The sequence below is a fragment of the Dendrobates tinctorius genome, unplaced genomic scaffold (genome assembly GCF_039654945.1).
Source record: "Dendrobates tinctorius isolate UK_male_01 unplaced genomic scaffold, ASM3965494v1 ptg000019l, whole genome shotgun sequence".
Lineage (NCBI taxonomy): Eukaryota > Metazoa > Chordata > Amphibia > Anura > Dendrobatidae > Dendrobates > Dendrobates tinctorius.
This window is the reverse complement of record NW_027361687.1, coordinates 1199364-1226859: the sequence shown is the minus strand read 5'-3', so window position 1 is coordinate 1226859 and position 27496 is coordinate 1199364.

Here is a 27496-nt window from a genome sequence, read left to right as displayed (position 1 = left end):
CCAAGTTGGGTCACCCCCGCAGCTCGCCCAGGGCAGTGGGGTACTCGGTACCGGGCCGGAGTCAGGGGGATGGTGTGTCACAGCAGTGGTGACCCGGTCCGTGGCCCTGGGCACCCAATATCAATGGTGGTGGTGTTAAAGGTGTTAGAGTATATAGGTATAGTTCGTGATGCCACCCGTGGTATTTGGCAAGTGAGATGTTAGCCAACTCTGCGTACAGATCCTCTGGGACTGATGGTATGGTGCAGCAGAGATGGTATAGCTCCCCACAGGTGGAGCTGTAGTCCCAGGGCAGTGTAGGTGCAATGGATGAGGAGAGGCACAGGATGGTGTAGATGTTGTTACCCAGGTATAGCGATGCGGGAATAACTGGAGGACACCAGAGCATGCGGTTCCAAAGCTTTACTCACTGTTTGCAGTTCACACAACTGCCTGCCTCCGTACTGTGTTCTGCAGGTCAGGGCTCCAGCCAACCTCCAGGCAGGACAGGACTCTCCCTTCTACACTCCGCCAATATGTACCTTCACTGAATGACTCCTCCAATGCGCCTTTAGGTGCGAAGCACTCCAGTACTTAGTTACCCTGGAATGCCTCTCTCTATATGTTCCTAGTATTTACTTGTATGACAGACAGCTGTAGCCTGCTTCGGGGACTCCTCTCCTGAGTCCCGGCTCTCTATCCGTTTCACTGTTGTGTCCCAAGTCTATGGTGGGAATAAGGCGTTAGCGGCTCACTACTCCTCCGGTGTCTGTTGCCGGATATGAAGATCCAATCAACCTCGGGGACCGGGCCCCGGCCTTTGCGCTGAGAACCTATAGGCAGGGTTCCTATCCAACCCACTCCTCTCTGTTCTCCTTCTCCTTCGTTCCGATCTGTTCTGTCTCTCTCTTATGGAATTTGTAGTCTTCAGTCTACGTCTCTTTCTCCTTCTCTTCCTTCCCTGAGAAGCTCGTTCCACTAAGACCAGTCCTCAGCTCTCCTGTCTGACTGCCTTCCTCCACCTTGAGCTCCTCTCAGGCTGACCTGCTGTCAGCCTGCTCTCTTCTCTGGGTCTCTCCCAAGACTGACCCCTTCTGGGTCTCTCCCAGACTGAACCTCTGTCAGACTGACCGACTGACCTCCAATCCTACACTTTCCCTCTCTTTTATATCATCTAACTCCACCCGCCTCCCAGCACATCTCGTGTTACGAAGCAGGGTTCCACGAGGGGTGCTCTGCTAACCCCCAGCCTGAAGCTGTTAGGTGGACCCACTGAACTATCCTGTGTGTGGAATGCAGGTGTGGAGCGTGGTCAGGAGTTCCCACCTTACCTGGATGGTGGGGCACTACACCTTAGGAGAAGGTGCAGTACCTCTGTGGCGACTGAAGCCTCAGGGGCGCCACACATTGGTAATTGGCCCACACACAAGCCCATCGCAAAGGATTGGTGACGTCACCATAACCACACCCCTCGCCACTGCACGGTGGCACTTACAGCAGGAGCTCACCACCACCTCATGTCTGTGTGAGTGCCAGGGGAATACCTAGCAACGGGAGGACGCTCCCCATCGCTGCTTGCTTCAGGAACTGGGACAACAGGACGTACAGTACTCTCATCCATCCCATAGTAAGTGCTACGTTATCCATTAAGTTGTTCATTTAGAAGCTGCCCTCCACTTTTTGCAGCTAACACATATTTGTGTATATTGTAGCTATATACTGGTAGCGTGACAGCTGTCTGCCTTATATACAAAACTTTCAAACAGTTACATGAGTGTCTTCTGGGTGTTTCTCTTGTCCTTCCCCTTGATTTTTACTGTAAAGTAAAGAATTTAGGAATCTGCCAGAAGAATGGAATTATCACCACTGTTGGCTTCGTGTCTTTAAAAGTCTGAAGTGTTTAAAAGACGTCTTCCGATACAAAGTAATAGGACCATTCTTTTCATCATTTTTGTTAGAGATTTTTTCACCATTTTTGTTGCGTTCCCGCAGTGTGAACATACCCTTACACTGCTTTACTTAAATTAATTTAAGCAAGTCAGTCTAAGTTTTTTTCAAGATTAGTAGTAAAATCTAATTTGTGCCTGACCTTATAGTAGTTGAAAAAACAAGCAGTCGGAAATTTTAATTATTTCTAAGTGTTAAGATTACAATTCAAGTTTGTCTGAGCTGATGAAATCTGCATTCCAGTCCCACAAAAATCAAAGCTCTGCAAGCCCTGGTAGCCCTGTGTTAGTATTATGACAGGGCTTTCCTCCCTCTGCTCAGACTATGCTTAAATTGTGGGAAAGAAGGCTTTTAAACAACATAGTTTCCACATGAAAGTGCCTGCGTAATTCTTTGTGTACGGGAACAGAATAGACGGAATAGGCTATTGTCTCGGCTCCATGATACACTACTATGTACAAATCAGTTTAGTACATACATAAAGATTGCTAAACAACATGGCTATGTTTTAAACATAATGGAGGAATAACTATATGAAAATTATTACTTTAACATAACATCCAATAGACAGTTGGGAATATATTAGATACTGCATTTCCTTTTTTGGGAAAATGAGGCTGCAACCTGTCTGCAATCTCCATTAGTCATCTCATACAATTACGTTACTCATTAATATCCTAAAAAAATTGTAATATATGGCACTTCCTATGCTATACAATTCAAGCATTCACTCAGACTAGGTCTACACAAAGCTGAGTGCCGAAGAGATTCATAGTATTAAAAATGCATTTTTTATTAGAATATATTAAAAAAAAAAAAAAAACGAATGTACTGCAGGGGATGCTACAGTGGCCAACCAAAAGTGAACAATATGTGCGATGCAGGAGAATACCTAGCAATATATGGACAGAGTATTGGAAAAAATTAGGGTGCTTTGACTCCCCCTTTGAAATTTAGGAAAAATACATCAGATGCTTAGCACAAAATTTGGCCAAAATGTGTTTTTCCTAAACTTCAAAAGCCATTACGATATTCACACTTCACGTATTTCACATTGTCATGCCTTAATGCAATTGAGTGCAACCATTTCCCCATTTAAATGGAGGATAGATACAGCAGGCAGTGGGATAGAGTAGTGGTTAATGAGGATTTAGAGGGGACTGAGATGAGCATGGGAAGCAGGGAGGTGGCTAGGAATAATAAGTGTGCCCACAGTAACAATAATTAAAATGTCCGCTGGCAAATGCAAGAAGTTTGTCAAACAAGATAATTGAATTGGAGACTCTTATCTCAGCTACAGAGTATGGTGTGGTGGGCATTACGGAAACTTTGCTGGATGGGTGACAAACAGAGGTGACACCACATTCAGAAATTAAAGGAAAGATAAAAGTAAAGGAGGGGTGTATATTTTAGTTACATTCAACTTGAGACTGGTACTCTATGACAACATTGGGGGAGCTGCAACAATGTAGAGTCATTATGGGTAAATATACATGAGGATGGCAATAATGGTAAGCTGCTAAGTGGAGTTTGAAGCCAGCCACCTAATATAGCTGAACAGGTAGAGGATGAAATTCTGCACTAGATGGAAAAGGCAGAAAATAATAAGGCGGTCCTAATTATGGGAGATTTTAACTATACACTCCCTGACAGAAGTTATGTCGATTATCCATGTTATGTAAATAAAAGCTTATTACCTGACGTTAAATTTATCCATTGGTTGTATAAATTATTCTTTTGAAAGCTGAAACCCTTCGAAATATGGTTTAGGTTAAGAAAATAAATGGTCATCAATGCAGAAATATTGATCATTTAATGGACACAGAATGGTCAGATTTTAGGAAGACAAAAGTTTTTTCGGCCACAGAAAGTAATGTGATATTCACACAAATAATTACCGTATTTTCCCGCGTATAAGACAACCCCCCAACTTTTCCAGCTAAAATTGAAAATTTTCTTAAAAGTCGGGGGTCTTCTTACTGTATATGCCATGTGTCATCTTATATGCCGGGTGCGGGGGAGTGGTCCCGATAACAAAGGGAGGGTGTACGTGGAGTTATCATCCCCCTTTTACCACATTGGTGGCAGCGGTGCTGTCTGCGGGTCTCTGTGCTGGCGATTGGTGGCTACTACAAGCCCAGGCAGCTCTATTGCTGCGATGTGGTGGCCTCCCTGAAAATGGCCGCCGGAGCCCGTGTATGCTCAGATTCAGATCTCGTCTCCCGAGATCTCGGGACGAGATCTGAATCTGAGCATGCGTGGGCTCCGGCGGCCATTTTCCCGGAGGCCACCACATCGCAGCAATAGAGCTGCCTGGGCCTCCGGGCTTTGGGGAAATGCCGGAGGAGCCCCGACGCTGGACAGAGAGCCTCCGCAGCCGCCCCCCAGCACAACGCCCCCACGCTGAACAAAGAGGAGCCACCACTGATCCCCAGCACAGAGCCGCCACAGTGCTGAAGGAGGAGCCGCCGCACCGCTGACACCAATGAGGTAAAAGGGGGATGATAACACCATTTACACCCTCCCTTGTTCATCGGGACCACTCCCCCCATATGCACTCGCCGTATAAGACGACACCCGGCGTATAAGATGACCCCCGACTTTTAAGCAGATATTCAGGGGTTAAAAAGTCGTCTTATACGCCGGAAAATACGGTAACTTAAAATACAAATATATGTTGCATAAAATTGGTGAATGAAGTTGTGGTGCTATTAGAGTCATATGTAATATTTTGTGTGACTTCCATTAGCTTGAAGGACTGCATCCATGTGGTTCAACAATGATCCATACAATTTATTAATGAAGTCATCAGGAATAGCAAAGAATGCAGTCTTACATGCCTAGGTTGTTACATGGGATGGAAGGCCTCTCCTATGATGAGAAGTTAGAAAAGGAGTTTGTTCAGCTTAGAAAGTAGACACCCCAGAGGCAATCTCATTTATATGTACAGTGCTCAACATAAATGAGTAACCCCCTAAACTAAGATTTTAAAGGGAATCTGTCACCCCTTTTTTGAGATATCATATAATGATATCATTCAATTGTGTGTCACATAAGGATTCTCTTAGTACTTTTGCTTCCCCCTGACCCCGCACCTTTCATGCATAAATACCTTGTTTATATCGGTTCAGATGGATGTAAACTGCCGCTGTCCGGTCCGCTGGGCATTGCATATGCATTTCTTCTTGTGTAGAGCAAGACAGGGAGGGGGGGAGCAGTTGAATAAGCCCCGCCCATCGGGCCGGACAGTGGCAGTTTACATCCATCTGAACCGATATAAACAAGGTATTTATGCATGAAAGGTGCAGGGTCAGGGGGAAGCAAAAGTACTAGGAGAATCCTTATGTGACACACAATTGAATGATATCATTATATGATATCTCAAAAAAGGGGTGACAGATTCCCTTTAAACAATTTCCAAAGTTTTGACAAGACTGAGTTTCATAAAACATTTATTTAACTCATAATATGAAAGCAAGGAGGCCATATAAAATACTTGATGTAGTAGTTTTTGAAGTGGGGTGTATTCATTTTTGCATGTACTAATTTGAGCAACACTAAAGATTTTGCAATGAAAGTTAGAATAGTAATATTACTTTCAAAGTATGGGTTAAAAAAGTTCTATGAAACGCAGTTTTGATCAATGGTCAATAAAGTTGAGTTAGTCAACCACCCATACGCCAAAGTCTTTTTCAGTGACAGTTTTACCATTTAGCGCATAATTATATGTTCCTTGACCCAAGTGCATGACCTTACATTTAACAACATTAAACTTCAATTGCCATTTCTCAGTCTAAGCCTCAGCTTACATAAATCCCTCTGTAATATTATTGTTTCCTCCTAGGTGTTCATTACCTTGAAAAGTTTAGTATCATTTGCAAATAATGAAATTCTACTGATTATGCCATCTACAAGGACATTAATAATTATGTTAAGAATAAAAGGGCCAAATACTGACCCCTGTGGTACCACACTGTTAACTGTGACCCAATCAGAGTGTGCTCCATTAATAACTACCCTCTGTTTCCTATCACTGAGCCAGTTGTTAACCTAATTGCAAATATTTTCCCCTAGGCCCACTGTTCTTATTTTATGTACCAGCCTTTTAATTTGCACTGTATCAAACACCTTTAAAAAGTTCAGATAGATGACATCAATGACTGGTCCAGTCTGGATCTTAACTTCACATACAGTAGATGTTGAACAGATTAGTTAGCTTGGACCGATCCTTCATAAATACATTGATGTTGGGTTGTGAGGCTAATATTAGTAGGGTACTCCAGGATGTCATCTTGTAGAAAACCCACAAGAAATTTGCAATTTTGCCCCGGTAGAGGTTAAAGTTACCAGCCTATAACTTCCAGGCTCAGATTTTATCCCCGTTTTGAATGTTGGACCACATTTGCCATGCCCAGTCCTGTGGTACAGACTCTATTTTCATGGAATCCTTGAATATCAGAAATAATGGTCTGTATATCACTCTATTTAATTCTTGCAGTGCTCAGGGGTGTAATGATCTAGCATGTTCAATTTTGGACCGTTGATCCTTTTGCTTTCTAAAAGATAAACTGCCACCAGAGATGTCTAGCGGTGTCTTTCTAAAAGAGAACACCGCAGTAGTGATGAACGCAAGTGCTCGTTACTCGAGTTTGCCTAGGGTGCTCAGGTATGCGTCGAGTATCACCGGTGTTCGAGTGACATGCGCGAGTCCTGGTGGTTGTCTAATAGGCAGAAAACATGCGGTGATTGCCTGAAAAACACGGGCACTCCCCTCATGTTTTGTGGGTATCCAACAGCTGCAAAACATGTGGCCGCGGGGACTAGAGCCCAGGGTGCTCAGGTATGCACCGAATATCGCATGTGCACGAATGACATTTTCACATCCCAGGGCCCACGTTTTGCAGCACAGCCACAAAACATGCAGTGATTGCCTGGTGTACTCTGTGCATACCCTAGTACCCACGGAAAACTCGAGTAACGAGCACTTGCGCTCATCACTACTGCCGGCCAAACGTTAGCTATATAGAGTGTATGGAGGTGGCGCTTTCAGACTGTGAAATGCCAGGATGACCTCTTCAAAATCTAGAAAAGGGCTCTAATAACTAGAGTCCTAGTGGGTTACAAATAATCTAGCGACATGTATAGTTTGTTCAAGAAAGGGTGAACTGGACAGACCTATGTCTTTTTTTTAATCTAACAAGAGGAACAGATTTTTTTTTATCTCAAGCAAACAAAAAAACTCTAAAGGCAAATTGCATTCAATCACCAATTCACTAATGTTTCCAAATAAGCCTTGAATATTTGCCCAAAGTTTCCTGTCTCTTCCAAGAAATCTCCGAAATTATAAGCTCAGGGGCCTATTTTCTTTTTTATTTATTTCACATATACTTGTCACCTAACATTTAACTAGCACATGTGTTTTGTCCGATATGGACCTATGTAGGCTTATGGGATGTGTGCTATGATTCAGATAAGAGTTTTATTTGCAGTGGTAATGACCTATGTAGATGCAAATATTCTATCTGGCTCTCGGCCTTATCAGTTTACTGTACGCTTTGTGAATCAATGTAACAGGTTAACTATGACAAATATCCCTATATATGCATGCTTTGTGTGATTACTTCATATGTGCTTTCTTCATTTGCTTAGGCTGCATGACATTTTCTATACTGTACACTCTTCTTTGTAATACTGTTCTTGAATCAGGCCAATTTATCAAGAGAAATGTGACAGAAAAGTGATTTTATGGAGCAAATTATGTGCCTTGGAACGCTTATGACATTATTTAGGAAGGATCAGAGAGAAAAAGGCAGAAAATATTACTTTGCTAAAGGAATAGAAGATGCATGGAACAAACTTGTATCTGATAAACATGTAGCAGTTCACATGCAGATGCAAAAGAGGACCAGTCACTGGGTCAAAAGTGGTCAGTTTTTGCTCTTATTTTACTCTCGATGCTTCTGAATACAATAATATTTTCTATTTTTTTAGGATCTGCCATACAGTTCTGGAGAAATGAGCCTTTTTATTCGGTGCTAGCTTTTATGGACTTTGCCAAGGAGGCATGGTTCACAGGGTGAATATGCTAAATAGCGTAAAGACATGCCTCAGAGGATCCTGTGAGCCACGTGCCTTGGTAAAGACCACAAAAATTAACACAGAATAAAAAGACCCATATGTTTGGAACCCTATGGCTGATTTAGGAAAAACAAAAAATGGAATATTCGGGGGAGTAATTGGGGTAAAATAAGTGGGAAAGGGCCACTTTTGACCTAATGACAAGTCCTTTTGTTTTTTTTATTGCTTTAATCAATAATTTAAAAAAATTAAAATTAAATGATACAAGGGCAGACTACTGAAGATTAGTGCTTCTGAAGCTGGGAGACTGACCTCACCCATGAAGCGCCACCTAGTTGTTTGTGAGTCACAGCTGGGGAGGTACATTCACAGACATGGATAACATTCTGGACAGTCCCTTCAAATTTTACTTTAGTAATATAACTATCTCATTCTATATTTATTGTAATTCAGGAAGCAAAAAAAGAAACGTAACAGATATTTCTATTTCTAGGATTGACTTCCACTACAAATAGTGATGTCCACTCATCACCTTCTTCTGTCTACTAAGGCCCCAGCAAAAAAAAATAAAAATTGATAAGCCCTGCTGTTGATGGACCTTGTGGTCATTTTTTTCCACAAATCTTATATATTATTGCATACTGTATATATATATATATATATATATATATATATATATATATATATATATATATATTTTTTTAGAACATATTACAACAGGACCTAACTATAACTAATTCTGCTACAGATTTACACTAGTATTGTTAATGAATTGTAAAAGCAGCTCACTGATTCAGTGGGTGTAAAGTACAAGGCTCAAATAGAGAAAATCCAGCACCGTGATGGCATAAGATCTTCAGGCTTTATCATGTATCCAAAAACCTACTAGAACAGAGACAACTAGTACATGTTCTGACACGTTTCAGATCACATAGAATAAGGATCTCAACAACCTTGTATCATGAAGAAGCAAACTAAAAAAAAAATGCAAACACCCAAAGTCCATAAGCAAAAATTCCAAAAGGTATGGTGCAAGTCATAGGGATACCGTGAAACTGAGGGGCCAGAAGATTGTGATATCTGGTTACACAAACTCCTGCACCTATTAGAACTGCTTCACCATCCCATTAAACAGTACAGGTTTACCTTGCTCTGTCATGGCAAGGGTTAATCAGTTCAGTTAATCTACTGGAGCTCTCCATCTTGAATTATCTCAGCTGTTTTGTGTTGGCCACTCCCTTCTGGTATATATACTCGCCATTAGCCCTTGGGAGTTGCCAGTGATAGTTCTATTTCCTGGTTTGGTATTGAAGGAGAAAGTTCAGTGTTTGGAGTTGGCGGTTGGAAAGTTTTTCTGGAGATTGCTGCATGGAGTTGGTTTGTGTGTTTATCCATATCCGCTCACAATTTATCCCCCTTCCTATAACTCCAGTTTAACACTCTGTTGTTTTGTGAGTGTATTTGTATGATTGTAGCTTTATTTCATCCCTGTCTGTTTACCCCTGTCTGTCTGATTAATGTTTTCCTATAGACTTCGTCCCTTTACCTCCCTGGGTGAGGGAGGGATCAGACAAGGGTTAAGTTAGGAGCATAGCTAGGTACAATGGTACAAGACCCTGGCATCTCCAACATTTGTGGTAATCTGGGGACAGGGATAGACTAGGGTTCCCCTTATTTCGAGGGATAGGGTAGGTGCCCACAGTCCCTTGACACTACATGAATGGCCCCATTCACTGTTATAGGTACGAGTGCTATTCGTGAAAAACATGCATGTCAGAATGAGTCCTTGTTCTTGCCACATTTTGGGCAACCACCTCTTTTCTCAAGCATGTGCCGGTATGCCTTCTATACTGTAGGTTTTTAAAAGTCCAAGCTATTGTAATATTAGATTTCCAATAAAAATAGTAATGAAACAAAGTGTATCACATGGAATAAGAAGTAGCAAAAATAAAACATAGATGCATTCAGAAACAAATGAAATACTGTAGCAATATTGCACATAAAAATATATGATATAATACTATAAATTATAGTATGTATAAATAAATTTGATAGAATACTATAGCTTAATTGAGATCCCATGTATGGTTCTGAGATACAATTCTAGGAATTACAAATCAAACTGCTAACAAAAGAAAATGGACAGGACCTCCAAAAAAATCAGATCTAATGAACATGAGGGTCTTCGTTTAACATCCTGATCAGACTGTATGAAGCCCACTGCCACGTCACAGCGAACCTCTCAGTGGGTCCTAACTTTTATTGCCGTAAATGAGCGGCGTTGTTTGCTAGCCACAGCGTCAATGTACTAGCATGGAGGGTGGCCTGGTGCCTCACAGTGCCGATGCTGCAAGACTGAGTCCCCATTACTCCAGACTGCATCTCCCGCAAGCACAAAACCACAGCAACAATGGCCACCACATAACACCAAATGAAAGGAGACAGAAAAGTCACCTTCCTCAAGTTCTCAAATGAGAGCAAAAATAGGCTGAACACCCTTTGCAGTCTTCTGCTAATTAAAATCACTTGTGGTCAAATGGGAGGAGTGCACAAAAAAGGCAATGCTGGAAAAAGAAAATGGACAGCACCTCCGAAAATCGTACATTGATCTAATGCCACTAGGCAGAAATATATAAAACTGAACATGAGGTACAGCAGCCATTGGTGCTCTGGTTTTGTGCTTGTGGGGTGGTGCGGTCTGGAGGACTCAGTCTTGCAGAATATACATATATATTTCTGAATAGGTACCCTAAAATCCAATATATATCCCACCAAAAATAACAAAAATCACTGACTGTGGTGGAAAAGCAATAAAATTGAACCTATATATTAATAATAATTAAATAATGATATAACAATCCACTGTGCTTGTATGCTGTCTGTCCTATATAGCCCTTATAACAGGGGCATCACAAAGGACACTAATATATACTTCAAAAAATTGGCACTGTATTATAAGTAAATGAATATCCCCTGATATTAAAAGGAGAAATCACCAAGTACCCTATCTCAGGTGCAATTTTTATTAGTTATTCCACCGAGCCCTTATCTTGAGGATATACCATCATCTCATTTCTATTTACCGACAGCTAATTTGCAAACAAACTGTCAGTAAGCTAAAGTGCTATTGATATTGCACATTCTCCCCCAAAAAATGACAATAGTCAAACTGTCAATAAACTAAGGTGCAATAATATATTGCACATGCAGTTAGGTCCATATATATTTGGACAGAGACAACATTTTTCTAATTTTGGTTCTAGACATTACCACAATGAATTTTAAACAAAGCAATTCAGATGCAGTTGAAGTTCAGACTTTCAGCTTTCATTTGAGGGTATCCACATTAAGATTGGATGAAGGGTTTAGGAGTTTCAGCTCCTTAACATGTGCCACCCTGTTTTTAAAGGGACCAAAAGTTATTGGACAGATTAAATAATTGTAAATAAAATGTTCATTTCTAGCACTTTGTTGAAAACCCTTTGTTGGCAATGACTGCCTGAAGTCTTGAACTCATGGACATCACCAGACGCTGTGTTTCCTCCTTTTTGATGCTCTGCCAGGCCTTCACTGCGGTGGTTTTCAGTTGCTGTTTGTTTGTGGGCCTTTCTGTCTGAAGTTTAGTCTTTAACAAGTGAAATGCATGCTCAATTGGGTTGAGATCAGGTGACTGACTTGGCCATTCAAGAATATTCCACTTCTTTGCTTTCATAAACTCCTGGGTTGCTTTGGCTTAATGTTTTGGGTCATTGTCCATCTGTAGTATGAAATGACGACCAATCAGTTTGGCTGCATTTGGCTGGATCTGAGCACACAGTATGGCTCTGAATACCTCAGAATTCATTCGGCCGCTTCTGTCCTGTATCACATCATCAATAAACACTAGTGACCCAGTGCCACTGGCAGCCATGCATGCCCAAGCCATCACACTGCTTTGGATCATGAGCTGCACCACGCCTTTGCCATACTTTTCTCTTTCCATCATTCTGGTAGAGGTTGATCTTGGTTTTATCTGTCCAAAGAATGTTCTTCCAGAACTGTGCTGGCTTTTTTAGATGTTTTTTAGCAAAGTCCAGTCTAGCCTTTTGATTCTTGATGCTTATGAGTGGCTTGCACCGTGCAGTGAACCCTTTGTACTTACTTTCATGCAGTCTTCTCTTTATGGTAGATTTGGATACTGATACGCCCACCTCCTGGAGAGTGTTGTTCACTTGGTTGGCTGTTGTGAAGGGGTTTCTCTTCACCATGGAGATTATTCTGCGATCATCCACCACTGTTGTCTTCCGTGGGCGCCCAGGTCTTTTTGCATTGATGAGTTCACCAGTGCTTTCTTTCTTTCTCAGGATGTACCAAAATGTAGATTTTGCCACTCCTAATGTTGTAGCAATTTCTCGGATGGGCTTTTTCTGTTTTTGCAGCTTAAGGATGGCCTGTTTCACCTGCATGGAGAGCTCCTTTGACTGCATGTTTCCTTCACAGCAAAACCTTCCAAATGCAAGCACCACACCTCAAATCAACTCCAGGCCTTTTATCTGCTTAATTGAGAATGACATAACGAAGGGATTGCCCACACCTGTCCATGAAATAGCCTTGGAGTCAATTGTCCAATTACTTTTGGTCCCTTTAAAATCAGGGTGGCACATGTTAAGGAGCTGAAACTCCTAAACCCTTCATCCAATTTTAATGTGGATACCCTCAAATGAAAGCTGAAAGTCTGAACTTCAGCTGCATCTGAATGGTTTTGCTTAAAATTCACATTGTGGTAATGTGTAGAACCAAAATTAGAAAAATGTTGTCTCTGTCCAAATATATATGGACCTAACTGTAGTTTCACAAGGAGTGACAATTCTCCATCATTCAGTGTCAACCTATTAACCACACAATGGTTCCTATGTCCACTTAAGGCAAAAAGTTACATCCACTTGCCGAGGTAGATGAATAATATCCTCAGTCTATAGATGTAACCTCTCAAAGGCACATGCTAGCAGCTATCCCATTCATTGAGATGGAAATAAGATTCACACTCTGCCAGAGATGAAGAGCCCTGTTGTCAAGGCTCTATCACTCCAATGCAGTAGTGCCCCGTCCCTATATTCGTATGGGGACCAGTATGTTTACAGTCTGCCCGAAGTGTTAAAGGGAATCTGTCCCCCCTTTTTTCGAATATGAACTGCCGGCACCGACATCAAGGGCTTATCTACAGCACTCTCACAGTCCCCTCATCTGAACATCATTGAAAATCTGTGGCTAGACCTTAAAATAGCAGAATATACAAGACGACCCAGAAATCTCACATGAATTGGAATAATTTTCCAAGAAAGAATGGATGAAAATTCCTCAAACAAGAATGTTTGAAAGACCCTTGGCTGGCTACAAAAAGTGTTCATAAGCTGTGATACTTTGAAAAGGGGGTGCTACTAGGTACTAACCATGCAGAGTGCCCAAACTTTTGCATTGGCCCATTTTCCTTTTTGCAATTTTAAAGTGCAAAAGATGAAAATGATGTTTTTGCCTAAAATGCAAAAGGAAATGTGTTGTCTTTAACTTTAGGCCTTTTAAACATCATTTCATTTTCAACTTGCTTAACTGTTCACAATAACAGTAAGTTTGACCAGGGGTGCCCAAACTTTTATATGCCACTGTCAATTGTCATTTTTTACGTGTGTATGTGTTTGTTATTAACATTTATTCATATGATGAAGCAATGCTTTTTAAAGGGAATCTGTCACTATTTTTTGAGCTATGAGATGCGGCCACCATCATCAGGGGCTTAACTACAGCATTCTGTAATGCTGTAGATAAGCCCCCCCCGATGTAACCTGAAAGAGAAGAAAAGCGAGTTATGTTATATTCACCCAGGGTCATTCCGGGTCCAGAGGGTGTCGCGGTCCAGTCCGGCGCCTCCCATCTTGTAGCGATGGCTCCTCTTCTTTGCTTCCCGGTGCAGGTGCACTGCTCTGCCCTGTTGAGGGCAGAGCAGAGTACTGCAGTGCGCAGGTGCTGGACCTCTTCCGTGACCATGAGCACTTACACTCAACAAAAGAGATGACCCTGTGTCATGGCTCAGTTTCAGTGCATGAAGTTCCTTTATGATTCAAAAATAGGTAAGTCATCCCAGAGTTACTAAAAACATTTTATATACTTGCCAGAGATAAACCGTTGTTGCACAATGTGGAGTCCCTCTGCCCTGACGTGCGTTTCACTCCGCTTCTTCAGGAGGTGTCTCTGGGACGACTTACCCATTTATGCTTGAAAAAGGACATATTGTTCGATACGCGTTGCTGTGTCTTTCCGCTATGATGGGGCATGTCCGTTTATCCTTGTTCTTATGCCTTGAATACATTTTTGTATATTTGGAAGCTGGAAACTTTGTTCATTATTGATTTACTCCACGTGTGGCTTCACGAAATATCCGAGCTTCCACGCACCACTACTAACCAAGAAAGCAGGTGAGCTGGTTACCTTTATTTTTTGCACATATTATTTTGAACTGCCTTGTAACACTCAGCACAACACTGGCATTTTTCCCTTTTCTTTTCCAGCACGTTTCTATATTTATTTTGTAATTTTTAATTAATGTTTTAACATATTGTTGTGAAATAAAAATTCTTTTATTTAAAAATATTTAATATACTTCTTTTTATGTCACCTGGATGATACACGTACTTGGTCAAGTGGTAGCAAGATGAAGTTTAGCTAATTTAACTAAGATTTTTATCCCCGTCCAATGTTATGCCCTGAAGCATGAATGCGCTAATATGAGTAGCTGAAAGTTAAAGTGTGCCAGTGATTATCACAGAAGTGGTAATAATATTTAACCCCTTAATGATCCAGTTTATGATGACCTTGAGAATGCATTGTAGTTTTCAGCTTATAAATCGGTGCATTCGAAGCACGATTTTCTCACTGATGCTGCTGTATTAGGTCTTGATTTTTCTCGCAATGTTCAAAAAATTAGATAGAACAGCTGCACTGAAAAAAATGGTTTATAGACCCCAAAGGCACAGAGCAATTTTTCATATTTGAACTTTCGTTTTATATTCCCCTTCTTCGCAAAGCTATAACTTTTTTCATTTTTCTGCAGACAGACTTATGAGGGCTTGTTTTTTTCCAGGATGAGTTGTAGTTTTGAATGACATCATTAATTTTACCATATATAATGTACTGGAAATTAGAAAAAAACAAATTCAGTGAGGTGAAGTTGAAAAAAAAAGCAAAAAAAACCCTCCAAAATAGTTTTTTAGAGTTTTGTTTTTATGGAATTCCCTGTGCAGTAAAAATGATCTGGAAATAGGATTATTCACATCAATGTGATTATGATGAAACCAAAAAAAAAAAATAACATAGTTATTAAGGTTGAAGGAAGACGTTAATTCCATCTAGTTCAATCCATATCCTAACTTGCCCTAACATGTTGATCCAGAGGAAGGCAAAAAAAACCCATGTGGCAAACAGAAAGCTTCACATTGGGGGGAAAATTCCTTCCTGACTCCACATACGGCAATCAGACTAGCTCCCTGGATCAACGCAATAGTAAGGAAACTAGTGTATATACCCTGTAATATTATACTTTTCAAGAAAGGCATCCAGTCCCTTCTTAAATTTTAGTAGGGAATCACTCATTACAACATCATATGGCAGAGAGTTCCATAGTCTCACTGCTCTTACAGTAAAGAATCTGCGTCTGTGAGTATGCTTAAACCTTCTTTCCTCCAGACGTAGAGGATGCCCCCTTGTCCCCGTCACAGGTCTAAGAGTAAAAAGATCATTAGATAGGTCTTGGTTTTGTCCCCGCATATATTTATACATTGTAATAAGATCACCCCTAAGCCTTCGATTTTCCAAGCTAAATAACCCCAAGTGTAATAACCTGTCTTGGTATTGCAGACCCCCTAGTTCCCTAATAACTTTGGTCGCTCTTCTCTGCACCCGCTCCAGTTCAGCTATGTCTTTCTTATACACCGGAGACCAGGACTGTACACAGTATTCTAAGTGTGGTCGCACTAGTGACTTATATAGAGGTAAAATTATGTTCTCCTCATGAGCATCTATGCCTCTTTTAATGCATCCCATTATTTTCATAAAAGAAAAATTACAATTTTTTTCTCTAGCAAGATGGCACCGCCTGCACAGTAGCAGCTATCAGCGATCCAATAGATGTTACTATGCAGGCACCGGCGGCGCCATCTTAGAGAAGGTATTTTTTTTCTCTAGCAAGATGGTGCCACCGGCGCCTGTGCGGTGGTAGCTATGGGATCGCTGATAGATGCTACTGTGCCGGCGCAGCCGGCGCCATTTTCAAACTGATTTTTTCTTTAGGAATTCATGGATACCATCAAAAAGAATAAGTAAATGCACAATATGGATGCGATTATGACGCAGCTCAGTCGGAGCACGAGCATATCATTAACTAAAAACTGAAAATAAAGATTAAACAACAACCACAAGAATGATTTCATCAACCAAGGTATCATTGTAATCAGTATAACGGCGCCAACCTGATACTGCCTGTAGATTACTGTGCACAATCCTGCTCACAGGTTCCCTTTAATAATTGAGTTATTTAATTTTAATTTTTTGGTGACTTAGCGATGCCAAATATGATTTTTTAAGATCTTTATTTTTAATGGAGGTAAATGGGGGTACTATGTATTTTTAAACTTTTTGTCTACTTTTTACAGCATTTTTAGTCTCTTTATGAGACTTGAACCTGTGATTGTCTATTAATTTATATTATATACAGCAATAAATCAATATTGCCGTTTACAGCACAAATCACAGTCACTTATGAGCATCAGCCACGAACTGACATTCATAGGAGAACAGTCATGGCAGGTCATGAGGGTCTTCTGCAGGCCCCCAGCTGTCATGTCAACCTATCAATGTCATGATTTAGAGATGAACCCTAGAGTGGACCCTATGGGTCGAGATTCAGAGCTCCCAAGGGCGAGTGGACCAAGTGGGACCGCCGCCTATACAGGGAGTGTCAGAAGCAGGCCCAAGAGATTGAACCACAACAGCTGGAGCCAAAGGGCCTGAAGACAAACAAAGGCACTTGGCGCAGGAAAGCATGCGCTAGCCATGCAGATAATCAGGCGCCTTACCTGCTAAGAAGCGGCACTAAAATACCCAGTGGGCACCGCCATGACAGGATGGAGCCACTGGGTTAAGACCTCCCAGCAGGACTAGAGACAGAAGGAGCCCGGCAGCGCATGCGTGGACCACCGACCCACCGGGACCCTGAGAACACAGGCGAGGGACAAATCCTGCGTCACGCTGAGAAGTGGAGAAGCCCAGGTGAGCACTTGCAGGCGTGACAATCAACATCCTGCGATCACGTTGCAGGGCCGCTGATGGGCTGCTGGAACAGCGCACCCCCTCAGGCCTTGTGCTGTAAATGCCGCTGTCAGCGATCACCCCCACTGTTCCACAGCCTCATTGCTGTACTATCTGGCTTTTCCACATTGAGCTCTACTAGAAATGCTTCAGTTTAGGATTGCATCAGCAAGTTGGATTTCCCACCCAACTTGGTAGGCAAAAAAACAAGGACATGTGAACAGACCCATAAAATATGAGGGCTCGTGTTCTGTGAAGACCGCGTTTGTGAAAGGTGGACATCAAAATGAGGCCTTTCATCATTTTTCTGCAATATTGTTCCACATTACTCTTTCAGAAGCACTTCTACTGGCATAAAAAACAGGGCTGTATTAACAGGGGCATAAAAGGCCAACTCCTAGCTGTGAGCGGCAATGCTAAACCACTAACACACTTCTAAGTAAGGACAAGACATGTGGCATCTTGTGTTCTTGTGTGACCGGATAGTGACCAACCAGGATAATTTACCCCTTCTTATCGACAACTCCTGACATTAACAGCGTGAGCCCACTAACTTTATTTACCACGGAAAGGTGCAAACATAAATTAAAAAGTATATTTTGGAGGTATGGCACTTCAGACTGCAAAATATGTCAACTGTAAAACTACTAAATTTCTAACACTAAAGCAGGGTGCAAGACTTACAAGGAAAATAAGTGATTGCATATTCTTATGAGAATCAGTCCGTGTCTAAATTTTCTAAGGAACTCTCAGTGGGGGATGGCAAAGTGATGGTGAAAGTGCAAGTTACAGTATAGTAACTAAACTAAATATGAACCACAGTAACATTTACAGTAGAATTAAAGGGCTTCTTTGGGACCCTTTTTTCTATAGGGTTAAGCACTTATCGACAGTAGGGATGAGCGATATTGCCCGATATCGTATCGGAATTCCGATTTCCGATATTGAAAAATATCGGCTATCAGAATTTCCGATTTCCTATAGCAATGCAAGTCAATGGGAGAAAAAAAATCGGAATTATAAAATGACCACTACAGTGCTATATAATGGATAAAATGGAGGGGAAACACCTCAGGATAATGGGGAAGGAGTTTGCAGAGGCAGAGGAGCAAAAAAAAAAGCTAGAAAAATGCACAGAGCGAAAGTTGTAGCAGGAAAACTGGTCGCCATCTTCATAACAGTGGTGTTTTTTCTTTGGGTTAGGATTAGTTGGGGTAGGGTTAGGGTTTATGGTTAGTAGGGTAAGGGTTAGGGTAAGGGTTAGGTGTTAGGGTTAGTAGGGTTTAGGGATTAGGCTTAGTTAGGGTTAGTAGGGTTAGGGTAAGGGTTAGGGGTTAGTGTTAGTTAGGGTTAGGGTTATGCTTATGGTTAGTAGGGTTAGGGTTAGAGGTTATGGTTATGGTTAGTAGGGTTAGGGGTTAGGGTTAGGGTTAGGATTAGTAGGGCTATGGTTAGGGTTTAGGGTTAGTAGGGATAGGGCAAGGGTTAGGGGTAAGGGTAAGTTAGGGTTAGTAGAGTCAGGGTTTACGGTGAGGGTTATGCTTATAGTTAGTAGGGTTATGGGTTAGTAGGGTTAGGGTTTAGGGTTATGCTTATGGTTAGTAGGGTTAGGGGTTAGGGTTAGTAGGGTTAGGGTTACGGTTATGCTTATGGTTAGCAGGGTTAGGAGTTAGGGTTAGGGTTTAGGGTTAGGGATAGTTAGGGTTAGGGTTAGTGATTTTACATTATTAAATTAAAACTGCCGGTGGTGGTGTCAATATGCCCTTTGACTGACATGTGTCCGCATTCAGCTCACCTTGCTTTGCAGGGACTTTTCAGGAGCACCACGTGGAGGAACGGATACACTCCCTTTAAACCATGCTTAGTCTTCTTCTGCTGATTATATTACTGTTATTCAGTAATTCTGCATATTGATATTCTGCTTTTGGTTCATGTACATCTGCTCCTACTGCTTCCTAAACCTCCGTATATGATTATTCTGCTATTGGCTGGTCGCAGAATGTCCTAAACCCAGAGGAAATACGCAGAAATAACTGTAGGCACAGGAAATTGAGAGAACCAGCTGGTGAGTCTGGAACCTGTATAGGCAGCAGAAATCAGCAAAAGAGCCAATGGAACTAACGGGCACCAGTTGACATTACCGGAGCCCGTTAACTAAGCAGGAGGAAGCTGTGCCAGAATGCACTACCAAGGACCAGCAGACGTTACTGGAACTTGGATGCCACAAAGGAGGGACCTAAGCCATTGACTCTACTGAGAACCAGCTGACGTTACTGGAACCCAGATAAGCAGCAGAAGGTAAAAGTGCCAGTGGCTGTACTGGGCAACAGGTGACATTCCTGTAGCCCGGATACCACAATGTAGTAGTGACATATGCCAAAAGCACTGCCTAGAAGCCCAAAAAACCCCCACAAAGACACAAGTTCAAGAGCAAAAAGACAGGAGTCCGGGGACATCTCAATCTGTCTTCTTGTCTTGGGTCTTCTGCATCTGTCTTCCTGTCTTGGGTCTTCTGCATCTGTCTTCCTGTCTTGGGTCTTCTACTGGAGTAATGTCTTCTCGGCAGAAGGGGCAAGAGCCACGTTTTCCCCCGCAACCCGGACACAGTCTTCTTTACTCCGCAGTCGCAGCAGGGGAGGAGCAGGGCCTACCGCCACTGTCGAGACCAGCCTTGAGGGCCAGGTCCCGGAGTCCACATAGGGGGCTCCTACACTGCTGACAGCATGGATAACAGCAAACTGAGCTGGAATGATGTACGGCGGGGGTGTGGAACAGTGCGGCGGACACAACTGTGTAACAGCGAGCATTGTCGAAACAAGGTTTGGAGCAGGAGGTACCCGTTCCCTTGGGCACTCCCGAGAACCAGCTGGCGATGCTGGAACTCAGTTTACCTCTCGGGGGAGGCACCTGTGTCCGGACTTTACTGCCAGGAAACAGCCGGCGTGGCTGGATCCCGCCTCTTGTGCTTCTGCCTATAGGTGTTTGACATCTGTCGTCCTTTTTTTCCCACTTTGGTCTAACGAGGTACAGCTAGCGGTACTGTTGCCCAGAAACACAGCATGCTGTGAAAGTGGCAGTCACGGAAATGGGCACTAGCTGGCGGTACTAGAGCCCAGAAACACGGCATGTTGTGAAATCAGCAGTCACGGAAATGGGCACTTGCTGGCGGTACTAGAGCCCAGAAACATGGCATGCTGTGAAAGTGGCAGTCACAGAAATGGGCACTAGCTGGCGGTACTAGAGCCCAGAAACACGGCATGCTGTGAAATCAGCAGTCACGGAAATGGGCACTAGCTGGTGGTACTAGAGCCCATGGAAAACAGTATGAGGTGAAAGAGTCAGTCAAAGAACCAGGTGCTAGATGTTGGTAGTAGAGGCACGGGCATAACAGATGTCGCTGTGTGCAACATAGGCACATGACAGAGCATGCATCCTGCTACCAACCATGCATGTAACCTGTCTACTCTGGCCCAGGGCAGGAAAAGTCACCAGAAATCCAGGCCTGGTTCATTTTAAGTAATGTTAGCCGGTCCACATTTGCAGCGGATAGTCTGGTACGTTGGTCTGTTAGTACATTGCCAGCTGCACTAAAGACGCTTTCAGAAATCACACTGGCACCAGGACAAGCCAGGACCTCCAAGGCATACTGGCTAAGCTCGGGCCATGTATCCAACTTGGAGACCCAAAACTTGAAGGGGGCAGATCCATCCTGAAGCACACTGACAGGGGTGGAGAGGTATTGTGCCACCATGTCACGGTAATGTTGCCTCCTAGTGCATTGCACTGTATGTGCTGATGGTGTCCAAACTGTTTGTGGGTTCAGAAACCGTTGGAACAGGTCGGGTATACTGAACCTGTCAGTAGCAGATGTACTGCTTCTGCTACCTGCTTCTGAACGGATTCCGCTGGGCCCAGGATGCACTGAGGTGCCTGTTAGTGCACGCGCATCACTGCTATGTGGTGGAAAAGAGTACATGAGTGAATTAACCAGTGCGTCTTGGTACTCCTGCATTTTATGCACCCGGTTCAACGGTGTAATTAGGCTTTGAAGGCTGTCCCGGTAACGTGGATCTAAGAGGGTGGCCACCCAGTAGTCATTTGTGTGGAGAATATGAGCCACGAGTGGGTCGTTTCTCAGACACTGCAGCATGAAGTCTCTCATGTGCTGAAGGCTGCCAACTGACCATGAATCTCTGTCACCAGCTGGAGGAATGTGCTCTGGCTGCTCTGCATCACCCCATCCACGCTCTATCTGGTGACTACTAGTAGAGCGCTGTGTACTTTCCTCCTCTGGCTCATCCTCATAGTCCTCCTCATCCTCCTCGCTTGCTGTGTCCTGCCTGGACCTTTGTGAGGCACCCACAGAGCTTTGTACCAACCGGGCCGATGAAGATTGCTTGGTTGGTGCAAGTGTCTCATCATACTCCTCCTGCTCCAGAGAAACCTCATCCCTTAGTCCTTTAAGTGATGATTCTATAAGGCATATAAGGGGAATAGTCAGGCTGAGTGAGGCAGCATCCGCGCTCACCATCAGAGTGGAGTCCTCAAAGCACTTCAAAATGGTGCATATGTCCTTCATGGATGCCCACTCTGTGGTTGTAAAGTGGGAGAGCTGAGATGTGTGTCGCCTACTTTGTGCCTGCTGTAGCTGCAACTCCATAATTGCAGGTTGCTGCTCACACAACCTCCGCAGCATATGCAAAGTCGAATTCCACCTGGTGGGGAGGTCAACAATGATGCAGTGCTCGGGCAGGCCCAATCTGCGCTGCATGGCTGAAAGGCGCGATGCAGCCATGCTTGAACGCCACAAATGAGAGCACTCGTATCTGACTTTGTGCAGCAGCTCCTCAAGGTCAGGATAGCTCCTAAGGAAACTCTGCACCACCAAGTAGAGTTGAGCGAAACGGGTCAAAAAAATTCAAAAGTCGCCGACTTTTGGCAAAGTCGGGTTTCATGAAACGAAACCCGACCCTAGGATGAGGTCGGCCACGAGGTCGGCGACTTACGCGCCAAAGTCGCGTTTCAAAAGTTTGTTTTGCGCTCTTTTTCAGCCAATCAGGATCCACGGACACTGTGGGCAACGTGATGACATAGGCACGGGTCACCACCATCTTTCAGAAGGGCATGCAATTGATTGGCTTGCTTTGGTGGTCGTCACAGGGGGTATAAAAGGGCGTGCACGCCACCGCCATCTTACTTCTGCCGATCTTAGTATAGGGAGAGGTTGCTGCTGATTCTGTAGGGAGAGCGTTAGGCAGGGAAGAAGACAAAAAAACTGCTTCTGCTGCTAGCGATTTGGCCTGCACAACACACAAGTCACTGTGTGTGCAGTGTAAGGGGAGGCTATATTGTGGTGTATCAGTGGTGTTGGTTGTTGGGCTGCCTTCTAAGGCTTCCTGACACGCTGGCATTGCTGTTTACCCACTGCTCCGCAAACTGCTTTTTTAAAAGCAATCCAATCTCCCTTATCCTCTCGTCACTTTGGTCACAGGCAGTTGTGCCATCGAGCGTGTCACATAGCGCTCAGATATCAGTGGGCCGCACACAATCCACAAGTGTCCAGTGTCCAAAAGTGTACGCAGAGATTCAAAATCTCCATTATCCTCTCGTCACTTTGGTCACAGGCAGCTGTGCCATCGAGCGTGTCACATAGCGCTCAGATATCAGTGGGCCGCACACAATCCACAAGTGTCCAGTGTCCAAAAGTGTACACAGAGATTCAAAATCTCCATTATCCTCTCGTCACTTTGGTCACAGGCAGCTGTGCCATCGAGCGTGTCACATAGCGCTCAGATATCAGTGGGCCGCACACAATCCACAAGTGTCCACTGTCCACAAGTGTACGCAGAGATTCAAAATCTCCATTATCCTCTCGTCACTTTGGTCACAGGCAGCTGTGCCATCGAGCGTGTCACATAGTGCTCAGATATCAGTGGGCCGCACACAATCCACAAGTGTCCACTGTCCACAAGTGTACGCAGAGATTCAAAATCTCCATTATCCTCTCGTCACTTTGGTCACAGGCAGCTGTGCCATCGAGCGTGTCACATAGCGCTCAGATATCAGTGGGCCGCACACAATCCACAAGTGTCCAGTGTCCAAAAGTGCACGCAGAGATTCAAAATCTCCATTATCCTCTCGTCACTTTGGTCACAGGCAGCTGTGCCATCGAGCGTGTCACATAGCGCTCAGATATCAGTGGGCCGCACACAATCCACAAGTGTCCAGTGTCCAAAAGTGTACACAGAGATTCAAAATCTCCATTATCCTCTCGTCACTTTGGTCACAGGCAGCTGTGCCATCAAGCGTGTCACATAGCGCTCAGATATCAGTGGGCCGCACACAATCCACAAGTGTCCACTGTCCACAAGTGTACGCAGAGATTCAAAATCTCCATTATCCTCTCGTCACTTTGGTCACAGGCAGCTGTGCCATCGAGCGTGTCACATAGCGCTCAGATATCAGTGGGCCGCACACAATCCACAAGTGTCCACTGTCCACAAGTGTACGCAGAGATTCAAAATCTCCATTATCCTCTCGTCACTTTGGTCACAGGCAGCTGTGCCATCGAGCGTGTCACATAGCGCTCAGATATCAGTGGGCCGCACACAATCCACAAGTGTCCACTGTCCACAAGTGTACGCAGAGATTCAAACTCTCCATTATCCTCTTGTCACTTTGGTCACAGGCAGCTGTGCCATCGAGCGTGTCACATAGCGCTCAGATATCAGTGGGCCGCACACAATCCACAAGTGTCCAGTGTCCAAAAGTGTACGCAGAGATTCAAAATCTCCATTATCCTCTCGTCACTTTGGTCACAGGCAGCTGTGCCATCGAGCGTGTCACATAGCGCTCAGATATCAGTGGGCCGCACACAATCCACAAGTGTCCAGTGTCCAAAAGTGTACGCAGAGATTCAAAATCTCCATTATCCTCTCGTCACTTTGGTCACAGGCAGCTGTGCCATCGAGCGTGTCACATAGCGCTCAGATATCAGTGGGCCGCACACAATCCACAAGTGTCCAGTGTCCAAAAGTGTACGCAGAGATTCAAAATCTCCATTATCCTCTCGTCACTTTGGTCACAGGCAGCTGTGCCATCGAGCGTGTCACATAGCGCTCAGATATCAGTGGGCCGCACACAATCCACAAGTGTCCACTGTCCACAAGTGTACGCAGAGATTCAAAATCTCCATTATCCTCTCGTCACTTTGGTCACAGGCAGCTGTGCCATCGAGCGTGTCACATAGCGCTCAGATATCAGTGGGCCACACACAATCCACAAGTGTCCACTGTCCACAAGTGTATGCAGAGATTCAAAATCTCCATTATCCTCTCGTCACTTTGGTCACAGGCAGCTGTGCCATCGAACGTGTCACATAGCGCTCATATATCAGTGGGCCGCACACAATCCACAAGTGTCCAGTGTCCAAAAGTGTACGCAGAGATTCAAAATCTCCATTATCCTCTCGTCACTTTGGTCACAGGCAGCTGTGCCATCGAGCGTGTCACATAGCGCTCAGATATCAGTGGGCCGCACACAATCCACAAGTGTCCACTGTCCACAAGTGTACACAGAGATTCAAAATCTCCATTATCCTCTCGTCACTTTGGTCACAGGCAGCTGTGCCATCGAGCGTGTCACATAGCGCTCAGATATCAGTGGGCCGCACACAATCCACAAGTGTCCACTGTCCACAAGTATACGCAGAGATTCAAAATCTCCATTATCCTCTCGTCACTTTGGTCACAGGCAGCTGTGCCATCGAGCGTGTCACATAGCGCTCAGATATCAGTGGGCCGCACACAATCCACAAGTGTCCAGTGTCCAAAAGTGTACGCAGAGATTCAAAATCTCCATTATCCTCTCGTCACTTTGGTCACAGGCAGCTGTGCCATCGAGCGTGTCACATAGCGCTCAGATATCAGTGGGCCGCACACAATCCACAAGTGTCCACTGTCCACAAGTGTACGCAGAGATTCAAAATCTCCATTATCCTCTCGTCACTTTGGTCACAGGCAGCTGTGCCATCGAGCGTGTCACATAGCGCTCAGATATCAGTGGGCCGCACACAATCCACAAGTGTCCAGTGTCCAAAAGTGTACGCAGAGATTCAAAATCTCCATTATCCTCTCGTCACTTTGGTCACAGGCAGCTGTGCCATCGAGCGTGTCACATAGCGCTCAGATATCAGTGGGCCGCACACAATCCACAAGTGTCCAGTGTCCACAAGTGTACGCAGAGATTCAAAATCTCCATTATCCTCTCGTCACTTTGGTCACAGGCAGCTGTGCCATCGAGCGTGTCACATAGCGCTCAGATATCAGTGGGCCGCACACAATCCACAAGTGTCCACTGTCCACAAGTGTACGCAGAGATTCAAAATCTCCATTATCCTCTCGTCACTTTGGTCACAGGCAGCTGTGCCATCGAGCGTGTCACATAGCGCTCAGATATCAGTGGGCCGCACACAATCCACAAGTGTCCACTGTCCACAAGTGTACGCAGAGATTCAAAATCTCCATTATCCTCTCGTCACTTTGGTCACAGGCAGCTGTGCCATCGAGCGTGTCACATAGCGCTCAGATATCAGTGGGCCGCACACAATCCACAAGTGTCCACTGTCCACAAGTGTACGCAGAGATTCAAAATCTCCATTATCCTCTCGTCACTTTGGTCACAGGCAGCTGTGCCATCGAGCGTGTCACATAGCGCTCAGATATCAGTGGGCCGCACACAATCCACAAGTGTGCACTGTCCACAAGTGTACGCAGAGATTCAAAATCTCCATTATCCTCTCGTCACTTTGGTCACAGGCAGCTGTGCCATCGAGCATGTCACATAGCGCTCAGATATCAGTGGGCCGCACACAATCCACAAGTGTCCAGTGTCCACAAGTGTACGCAGAGATTCAAAATCTCCATTATCCTCTCGTCACTTTGGTCACAGGCAGCTGTGCCATCGAGCGTGTCACATAGCGCTCAGATATCAGTGGGCCGCACACAATCCACAAGTGTCCACTGTCCACAAGTGTACGCAGAGATTCAAAATCTCCATTATCCTCTCGTCACTGCCATCGAGCGTGTCACATAGCGCTCAGATATCAGTGGGCCGCACACAATCCACAAGTGTCCACTGTCCACAAGTGTACGCAGAGATTCAAAATCTCCATTATCCTCTCGTCACTTTGGTCACAGGCAGCTGTGCCATCGAGCGTGTCACATAGCGCTCAGATATCAGTGGGCCGCACACAATCCACAAGTGTCCACTGTCCACAAGTGTACGCAGAGATTCAAAATCTCCATTATCCTCTCGTCACTTTGGTCACAGGCAGCTGTGCCATCGAGCGTGTCACATAGCGCTCAGATATCAGTGGGCCGCACACAATCCACAAGTGTCCACTGTCCACAAGTGTGTGCAGAAATTCTAAAACTCCCCTGTCCTATAGAAACCTTGTACCTTGTTTTACATTACTATATAGTTTGTTGGATTTTGTCTACATTTCTACCAAAAATGAGGAAGGCTGGTGGAAGAGGTCGTGGAATTGGGCGGGGGTTGGCAGCTGGTAATGATGGTGTTGGTGGTGGATCTGATGGTAGTGGCAAGAGCAAAATAGGACCAAATGCAGGAGGTGCTGACCCTGCGTCATCGTCTGTCTACATAAGGCCTCGAACGCTTAGTTTTCTAGGAGTTGGCAAACCGCTTTTAAAGGCAGAGCATCAGGAAAAAGTTTTGTCTTACATTGCTGACTCAGCCTCCAGCTCTATCGCCTCCTCTTCTTCAGTTGTAAAAAGTAAAAGCACTGAGTCGTCATTGGAGGCTCATGTTCATGAACCACACCTTTCCTTGTGTCCTTCACCCCAACCAAGATTGAAGGATGACGCAGGCCATACTACTGATTACTCCATGGAGCTGTTTTCACATACCATGCCTGGATTATCAAGTCAAATGGTGAATTACCCAGGCCAAGATGAATCTGACATGGAGTGCACTGATGCACAGCCGCTGATGGATGATTCTGCTGGTACATTCACTCAGAGCACTAAATTGTCCTCGCAGTGTACAGAGCCAGATTTTGACTCTGATGAGACTCAGGTGCCCCTTCCCGCACACTATACCACCATACACGGTGACACAGAGAAAGGTGCACATGACA